We start from the raw sequence: 9931 nt of genomic DNA, 5'->3' as shown, positions 1-9931 counted from the left end.
CTACAAGAAAAATGTAAAGCAAATGTATTATAAATGTATCATTATTATTTATTGTATTGTGCCTATGTTGTATGCGTACTTGGGTACACATGCCATGGCACACGTGTTGAGGGCAGAGAACAGCCTTGTAGAGTCAGTTCGCTCTTTTCATCTTTATGTGGATTCTAGGAATCGAACTCAGGTTGCCAGGTTTGTGCAGCAAGTGCCTTTACCTGCCATCTGGCTTGCACTGGCTGGTTTTGTGTGTCAGTGTGACACAAGCTGGAGTTATCACAGAGAAAGGAGCCTCTCTTGGGGAGATATATCCATGAGATCCACCTGAAGGCATTTTCTCAATTAGTGATCAAGGGTGGGAGGGCCCATTGTGGGTGGTGCCATCCCTGGGCTGGTAGTCTTGGGTTCTATAAGACAGCAAGCTGAGCAAACCAGGGGAAGCAAGCCAGTAAGAAACATCCTTCCATGGCCTCTGCATCAGCTCCTGCTTCCTGACCTGCTTGAGTGCCTGTCCTGACTTCCTTTGGTGATGAACAGCAACGTGGAAAGTGTAAGCTGAATAAACCTTTCCTTCCCAACTGCTTCTTGGTCATGATGTTGTGACAAAGAAATGGCTGGTTAGAAAATTTAAAGTTAAATTTATGGCTCACGTGATCCTGTCGTACTGCATTAATATAATTAATATAATTAATATAATTCCAGGGCTTTGAAAGAAAGGATATCATTGCTTTAGACAAATAGTTATAAATACATATCAATTCACGTCAGGCACTCTCTGAGTTGTTTTAGGAGATTTAAATTAAGTCAAAGTACATTGCCTGACCCCTGAAAATAAGGTTTTAAGCCAAATATGGCTAAAAAAGATTTTTTTCATATAAAAACAACTAGAGGGCAATATAGGACAGCATTGTATTGCAGCCAAGAAATGACAAAGCACTCCATGATTAGAAGTTCAGAAGGTTTTTAATTTTTCATTTTATTTCTTGGGGGGCACATATGTTATGGTGTGTGTGTGGGGGCAATTTGTTATTTCTTTTTCTACCATGTGGGTCCTGGGAATTAAAAAAAGCAAGCACCTGTACCCATTGAGTCATCCCACTGGGCCCTCAGAAGGGCCTTCTTAGATAAGACACAGAATTTGAAAACTAGAAGGGAGTCTCAAAATTAGAAAAAAAAATATGCATAAGAAATAAGTGACTTGACCAACCCATTTATGACAAGGTTAGTGTCCTCTGAGTAGTTCAGATGTTTCTGCTCATCAACCTTCAGTTGGGTAAAATTTAGAGAGATGGAGAAAGTTGGAGAAATTGCTCTTCCAGAGGACTTGAGCTCAGCTCTCAATAGCTAGGTGGCTCATAGGCTCCCACAACTGCAGTTACAGATTATGGAACACACTCATCCCCCACACACACACACAGAGACACAGACACAGACCCAGATACACACACACACACACACACACACACACACACACACACACACACACACACACACAGACACAGATAGAGAAAGCCTTTCATGCAAGATAGAATGAAGACCAAGCAACCCAAAATTGAGAGGGAACCAGCGACTAAGTAGAGGTTAAAAGGTTGCCCAGCCCAATGATACTAATGACCCACCTCTTGAAACTCCTGTTTTACAACACAAAGGCTGAATGAAGCATTTTTGAATTCTCTATTTAATTTTCTTAAACTTTGTGTCACCTTAGTAAACTGATCTTTCAGGATTAACCTTGGCCAGAAATCACAGAAAAGATAGTTATTTGTGGTGGAGACTTGGAAATTTAGTAATTGTGACACTAAAGATACATTTCTCTGCATTTGCTTGGATTAAGAAATACCTTTGCTGTTGCCTAAGCGAAAAGAATGCACACGGTTTTAATTTGGTTCTGACCTTTGCAAGCCATTTCCTTTGAAGACATTGCTAACTGCGTTCAGAGTGCCTATTATGTATTAGCGCTATCATTTACAGCATTGGATTTCATGATTATATCAACGTTTTAGAATTCATAAAAAGGTAATAAAAATGAGTTGTTTGTTGTATTTTTATGCACAAAATACTTGATCACATTCAATTCCTGTTATGATGAGGGATTTAATACATAGCATTTATTTAGGGAAAGTTAAAAGGCCCTTAAAATTCAAGAAAACATTATGGTACTTAAACATCGTAGTAGCATAACTCTTTTCTTTCTTTTTTCTTTTTTTAAATTAATTTTATTTATATGAGTACACTGTACTGTCTTCAGACACACCAGAAGAGGGCATCAGATCCCATTATAGATGGTTGTGAGCCACCATGTGGTTGCTGGGAATTGAACTCATAACTTCTGGAAGAGCAGTCAGTGCTCTTAACTGCTGAGCCACCTCTCTAGCCTGCATAGCTGTTTTCTAAGGCACTTTTTAGAGAGGTCTACTGACAGATTTGAAGAGGACATGATGAAGGCTTGTCAACTTAGCGCCTTTCCCCAGCCTGCGTAATGGTGTCCTAGGCACCTCTGAAGAGTATGATGCTAAGAGCACACATTTACGCATTACCCAGAGGAGGAGATTGAAGCCAGGAGGGGTGAGATGACTTACTCAAGGTCACACAGCTTAGGTGAACTGAGAAACAGCATATAGTATATATACTGAGTTGGAATGAAGGAAAAACTGGAGTCTATGAGAATAGTAGAACATATTTTAAGCAATCTGCGAATGATTCTGGAAAGGAAATTATCTTCTAGGGATTTTCCCATGTGACTCCAAGATATAGATGATGATGGATGGTCATTTGTCATGTTGGATCTTACCACAGAGTTTTTTTTTTTAATTTTGGATAACAGCTTGTGTGATTCATGAGACGAATGTTATAAAGCAGCTCTTCCTTGGCCTGTCTGAATTTGTCTGGCAGCTGGAACTCCGTGGGCTTTAGAGAGTCTACAGCCATTCTGTCCTAGTGGGTGATAATCAAGTGTGCATTGTAGTTCCCTGAAAACAACAACAACAACAGCAACAACAACAACAACAAACTACCCCTGGGCTGAGAATTACAGAGACTGATTGGCTGACTCCAGAATCATGCTTTGGGGCAGAAGAAATATTGTAGCTCAAAAGTCAAATAACTCAGGGTGTCTTTTAGTCCCCTTAACCTCTTCATTGAAGTTAATACCCTTGTGACTAGTAGGTGAAATTTTAGAATGCATTGTTCAGTTTAGCTGACCAGTAGCTTCTATCGACTTTGCAGCTATGGGTGTTGTAAGATAACATCTCTGAAACATATAAACTGTATTTTCCCACTCTGCTGTGGGAAACTCACCACCCTGATGTCCCCACCAACGTATTTGACAAATGTAGCTATTTGCGACTTTCTTTTGCTCATTGACAATCAATATTCACGTAACCTCTTCCACAGTGGACCATGTCATTAAGGGTAACCTGAATTTGTTATCCTGTGCCATAGCCACTCATATTTTGTTAAGAATAAACTATCTCTTACTTCCTTTGGAGCAAGAACTCTCTGTTTTGCTTCAGTATCACTGATATTAGTACCATTAATGCCAGCGGTAGCACTTAATGAAAACGAATTAATTATATGCAGTATAATGCCAAGCTCCAAAACCAGGTTGTAAGTTTCACCCAAACAATTATTATTGCTTACTGAGTAAAGTCTCTTCACAAAGTATTTTTTTTTGAGACTTGAACCTCCCTGCCTAGAAGCAAGAATATTTCAGGAAAGAAAAAAAAAAGTCACCCAATTCAGTGACAACTGCATTAAATAACATTTTATTTAAAGATTTATTTATTGTATATAACACCAGAAGAGGGCATCACATCTCATTACAGATGGTTGTGAGCCACCATGTGGTTGCTGGGATTTGAACTCGGGACCTCTGGAAGAGCAGTCAGTGCTCTTAACCACTGAGCCATCTCTCCAGCCCCATTAAATAACATTTAAAAATTCTGTTTCTATATGTAACTCTGAGAAACATGACACAGCCCTCAATACTACCCTTAGGACCTGGTTTTGGGACCTACCTCTGCTGTTGAATAGTTGTGTTGCTTTGGAAAAGTCTTTTCCCTCCTTATAGACTCGTTGTATGCTAATTGAATGTTAGGCACTATGGATTTGAAGAACAGTCACACAAAGAGTAAGCCCTAAAAGGCTCTAAACTTCAAGGGAAGAGTTAAAAATAATTTGCTGAGTATTCTACTGAAGGTATGTTAGAAGGATGGAGACATACACTTGGCTATAGTAGACGTTTTGTTAAAGGGCAGACTCCCAAACGTGACTTGAAGTAGCTTTTCTTTCTGGTCTGTCTGCTGCCTTTCCTGTCATTGTCTTTCTTTCTTTCTTTCTTTCTTTCTTTCTTTCTTTCTTTCTTTCTTTCTTTCTTTCTTTCTTTTTTTTTTGGTTCTTTTTTTTCGGAACTGGAGACCGAATCCAGGGCCTTGCGCTTCCTAGGCAAGCGCTCTACCACTGAGCTAAATCCCCAACCCCTCATTGTCTTTCTTTATGGATACTAAGCTGGATCTGTTGTAAACTCCTAATTCCTTATCTTGTTCTCTTCGGCCTTCAAGCATTTACATGGGTTGTACCTTTTGCCTTCAATGTTCTTCTCTCCCAGGCAAATTTCTGTTCACAATTCAGATTCATGTCAATTCAAAGGTGACTTTCTCTTGGAACACTTCTTTACTTTTCCTCTCTCTGTAGACCAGGCTGATCTTAAATGCACACTCTCTTTCTTTAGCCTCCTGAGTGCTGGGGTTAGAGCAGAAGTCTTTGTGTTGGTTAGTTTTATGCCAAGTCGACACAAGCTAGAGGTATTTGGGAAGAGGGACTGAGTTGAGAAAATGGCTCCATAAGAATTTCCTGTAAGCAAGTCTGTAGGTCATTTTTTTGGGGAGGGGGTAATTCTAATTTCACTAATTACCTTCTAAATGTCATTAAAGCAATTTCTTTTTATTGGTTATTTTATTTATTTACATTTCAAATAGTAGCCCCCTTCTGGTCTCCCCTCACAACCTCCCCATCCCCTACTCCCTCCGCCTGCCTTTATGAGGGTGCTCCCCACCCATCTACCCAATCCTGCCACACTGTTCTAGCCCTATACTGAGGTATCGAGCCTCCACAGGACTAAAGGCCTCCCCTCCCATTGATGCCAGACAATGCCATCCTTTGCTACATATGTAGCTGGAGTCATGGGTCCCTCCACGTTCTTAATGAATGATTGATGTGGGAGGGCCCAATTCACTTAGGGCGGTGCTACCCTTGGGCAGGTAGTCCTGGATGACTGTAAGAAAGCAGCCTGAGCAAGCCAAGGGAACAAGCCAGTAAGGAATATTTCTGCTTGGTTTCTGCTTCAGTTCATGCCTCCAGGTTTCTATCTTGAGTTCCTGCCCTGACTTCTCTCTCAGTGATGGATTGTGACCTGAGAGTTGTAAGTGGAAATGAACATTTTACTCCCTGAATGTTTTGGCCATGGTGTTTTATCACAGTAAAAGAAACTTTAAGACAGCATTTCTTGACCTTCCTTCTGCAGGTAAGGCCACCCTCTTAACTTCTTCCCACTGGATATTGAGAATATATCTCACTGGATTCCCATACTCAAGGCTGAATCTAGGGCCTGAATTCCCAGCCCTCCTGTTAGCTCTTATAGCACTTTATTCTGTGTAAGGGTACCGCACTGTGGTAATCTTCACTCACATCTCTCTCCGTAGAGGTCCTTGAGGTCAGAAAGTCTATTCTGCATTTTGAGTTACCCCAGCTCAGCACCTGCTAAGTAGGGACACAATGAAGAATGAGTGGGTTTGCATAATAATAGTAATATACACCCTCTGGGTGCTCCATCCTTGCCAGTGACTGTGCTGAAGTACTTCATATGCAGCTTCTCAGTTCCCACCAGTATCATAAGAAAAGGATGCTGCCCCGCATTTGTTTGGCAGATGATTAAAACTGTGGCTCGGAGAGGGTGTAATTGGCCCGATAGTGTTACATTCAGACAGGATCAGTTCCCAGATCTGACTCCAGAGCCTGTGTTTGTAACCACTGCACTTTACTGTCCAAGTGAAGGTCAAAGGGGGTGGGGTGGGATGAACATTTACTAGGTATACAGAAAATAGAAGGAAAGAAGACAGAACAATTAGGATGGCTCATGTTAGCAAAGGCACTTGTTAGATCATGGGCCATATTCCCAGCTACTATTCCAGGTTTGCTCAGATTGCTTTCTTATAGGTGCTGGGACGGCCTGTCCTGACTTGGCACCGCTCACAGTGGACGGAGACCTCCCACATCAATGATTAATAGAGCAAATGCCTTGTCTGTAGGCCAATCTTATGGAGGCATCTTCTCAATTGAGAAACCTCTTCCCAGGTGGTTGCAGCCAATTCTCCAACCTAAATAAGCCGTGCAAAGAAAAACACAACTCAATTAGTGTGAATACAAGCTGCACGCCTAGATTTGCAGATCTCTAGACACTACTCTATTCCCCAGCTAGGAGATCCCTTGTAACACGGTTTCTCCAGGCCATGTGCTTCATCTCCATCTTCCTTCCACCTCCTCCTCCCTGTCGACAACCCCTCCTCTCTCCCTTTCACCCCAACTCTTCTTTCTTCTCCACCTTCCCAATCACCTACTCTCGCCTTTATTTTACAAGTTAAAATGGGAAGAAGGTTCTGATGAAGTCCTGAGTCCTGAGTTCAGGACTAGGCAGCCCTTCTTGGGGAAGTGGAATTAGCATCAAAATACAAACAGCTCCAGGGCAATCCACAGCAGGTGATCAGAGCTAGGTGATTCATTGGTTAAACATTTATTGAGAACATTCTATATGCTGGGCATTTTGCTAGCTGCTAGGATAGAAATATGTGTGGGCCTCTTCTAAGGCTGTACTAACTAAGTGTGAGAGAGACTTCATTGTTGACTGGTAAGTGCTTTTTATAGTAACACCCAGAGTTCAGGATGGAAACACTCATGAGGAATTTTTGAGAGGGGTGCTAATAAAAGGCCTTTCATCAGAAAGGATGCCCAAATGAAGTCTTGAATGATTTATAGGTATATAAGTATATGAGGGGATATATGTATATGAGGTATATGCATATGAAGTATATGCATATGCTGTATATGAAGGGATGTGGAACATTTCAATAACATGAGACTTACTGATGGCGGTAGCAAGAAAGAGATGATTCATGCACCTGCACTTGGCAAGCAAGGGATCCTGCACCTCTTCTATTTGGAGAATTTTTTTTTTTACAGAGTTTAGATAATATCTGGACTGCTCCACCCAACAGTTCTGGAAGAATTTATGGTGGATCCACTAGTTCAGTCTTCCCCGTGTTGTGAATTAATTCTGCCGGAGAACACATGGACATTCTTAAAGCCAAATAGAAAGTCTGAATTGCTGGCTGGTGTCTGCAGAGGGAACTTACCCAAATCATGCAGCCTTAAGCCTCATCATCCTTTGTCTTTTATATACAAAAATCACATTCTGGTGACACACTTCAGTTAGCAAGAACAATCAGCGAGAAGCAAAACTACAGAAGGCAGAAGCAAGGCTCATTTAGAGACTTTCCTGGGTCTTGGAACTATGGGCTAGGCCTTTGATGGATTAAGTCTTTGATCCCATTTTTGGCAGCTGTTGGGGCCTCTTTGCTTCGTTCTAAATTCAGAATGGTGCCTCCAACATGGTGTCCGTTGTGCTAAGGTCGCAGAGTCTGTTATACCCAAGTATGTGGGGACATTAGAGACACAGGAGATTAATTTATGTTGTCTATTAGAATCTCTAGCAGTTTTCTAGCATCAGGTAGAAATCTTACTGACAGCTGTTCTCTGGAGAACTCCATCCCTTTCTTATTTGTCAGTATGGAAATAAGTTGCTTTATTTCTCCAATTACTCTCCCTCCACCTTTAAATGTCTCGGACCCCTACCTATCTGTATGGAAATGATTTCATGCACCCCATCCTTTCTTCCAAGTCACATCCTTGCTCCTCAGGCTGTCACCATAGAAACTGAATGCCCCTCTTCTCCAGTCATCTCCATGGTGACCCTCTCAGAAGATAAGTACCCTAAGGATATCACCAAGTTCATTGTATACCAGAGTTCTAGAACTCTGCTAGGGTGTTGGTGAAGAAGGCTGTGGCTCCCTAGGGTAGCTGCAGTCTTACCTGCCCATCCCAGCTGTGAAGGCATAGCATTCCTTCTCTCAGCAAAGAGGGTAAAGAGTACTGACTAAGTCCCAAGCCCTGGGATAGGCACTTGACAACTGGGGTTCATACCTAGCCATTCTGTAGTGTTTGATTCAGGGAGATTCACACCTGGTCTTATCCCTCCAGAGTCCTACATAGAAGCATAGAAGCAAGCAAATTTTACTTCTACTATTCTTTGCCCTGTGACCTTGAACAAGTAGCCTCTTATCTTCAAGTCTTATTTTTCCCACTTGTAGAATAAGTGTTGAAGGAACTGTCATCTTGAGTATCCTCTTATTAAAGTTAGAACATAAGTAGCTTTCCACAAGGAACCACTTTCCCAGGCTCACAAAGATGCTCACACATCTGTTGAACTTTTTTTTCCATTGGATTTTTAAAATGAGGACAGTGCAGGGCTCCATGGTTTTTAAATCTGACACCCTAGGTTTTTTGTTTAAACTTTCTCATGGTGTTTCGTTTTGTGTAGGGAGCAGAGGAAGCCATGAACAGGTAAAATCCCGAGTGAATGTGTATTTTGACATGGGTGTGGCTGTTGAGGACTCTTAAGACTGACTGGGCTATTGAAATTGGTAAAGCTGTTACCCATATCCGGCAGGCTCAAGAGAAATGGCAAAGCTCATCTTAGGAGTCAAATTATGAATATTTAATCAGTGTGTGTAAAGAGTAGCAACTATGGCTTCCTCCTCTCTGATATTTACCTCCTGATACTGCTCTATACAGAGGCCTCCTACCAAGACTAGCCAGTCTCTTCCCCTCTTCACCCTAATAAACAGGGTGGGACTCCGGGCTGCAATGAGAGGGGTAGTAGTAGCAGTAGTACGAGAGGATCCCACCTGATCCCAGTTTTGTTGTATCTCTGTATCTATCCTTCCTTCACTCCACCCTATCCCTAGCCATGGTTCTGGGACCCAAGCCCAGCTAACAGCATTTTTTTGTCTTAAAATCCTGTTTCAAAATAGTTCATAGAAAATTCTAGAGAGGTCCTGTGCACCCCTTACCCTCCTCGGGCTAATATTAAAACTAGTCAGCTGAGCTTGATACAATCAGTAGAGCTTGTAGCAATTATACCAGCTTTATATAACTTGCTCATGTGTTTGTATGAATGCTTGTGTGGTTCTGTGTTGTGGGAACCTCTGGGGGGGGTGGTGAGGAATGTTTCACACGCAGGGTTGTCTCTTCAAAGGGAAGGATGCATAGCCTGTTATCCACCCAGAAGGCTGGGAGCAGACATGATTAACGGCCTGGTGACCTTGGTACTATCTATGTGGCCAAGACCACACAAGATCTTCACCCAGACCCTTAATGTGTCTTGTCCATCTAGAGAACCCATCTTTCGGAAGATACCACATGTGGTCATCTATATCGAACCCATCTTTACGGAAGATGCCACATGTACTTTCCAAAGATCTTCAATGTAGTCACATCTTAAGCTTTATTGTGCACCTGGGATTGAATAAATTATGCTTAAAATAAACCGCTCAGGTTCAGACTCATGAAGTTTGAACCAACACTGCCACTTAATTATGTTGAACCAAACTACCTTCTTGCCTCCCACAGATCACTGCTCTGCGACTGTAGTGGTTGCAGAGCCCCGTGCACGGTGTGATAATGCCATTCCTGCACTGTCGGGTATCCATGATCCAGTGAAGATGAGGAACTGAGTCATCACCAATATTCCCTGTGTTGACTTCCTGTTTATATATTTATTTATTGCCAATGGGAATTGAACCTAGGGCTTCCCAATTGCTAGGCA

The sequence above is a fragment of the Rattus rattus genome, chromosome X (assembly GCF_011064425.1).
Source record: "Rattus rattus isolate New Zealand chromosome X, Rrattus_CSIRO_v1, whole genome shotgun sequence".
In the NCBI taxonomy this organism is placed as follows: Eukaryota; Metazoa; Chordata; class Mammalia; order Rodentia; family Muridae; genus Rattus; species Rattus rattus.
This window is presented reverse-complemented; position numbering follows the sequence as displayed.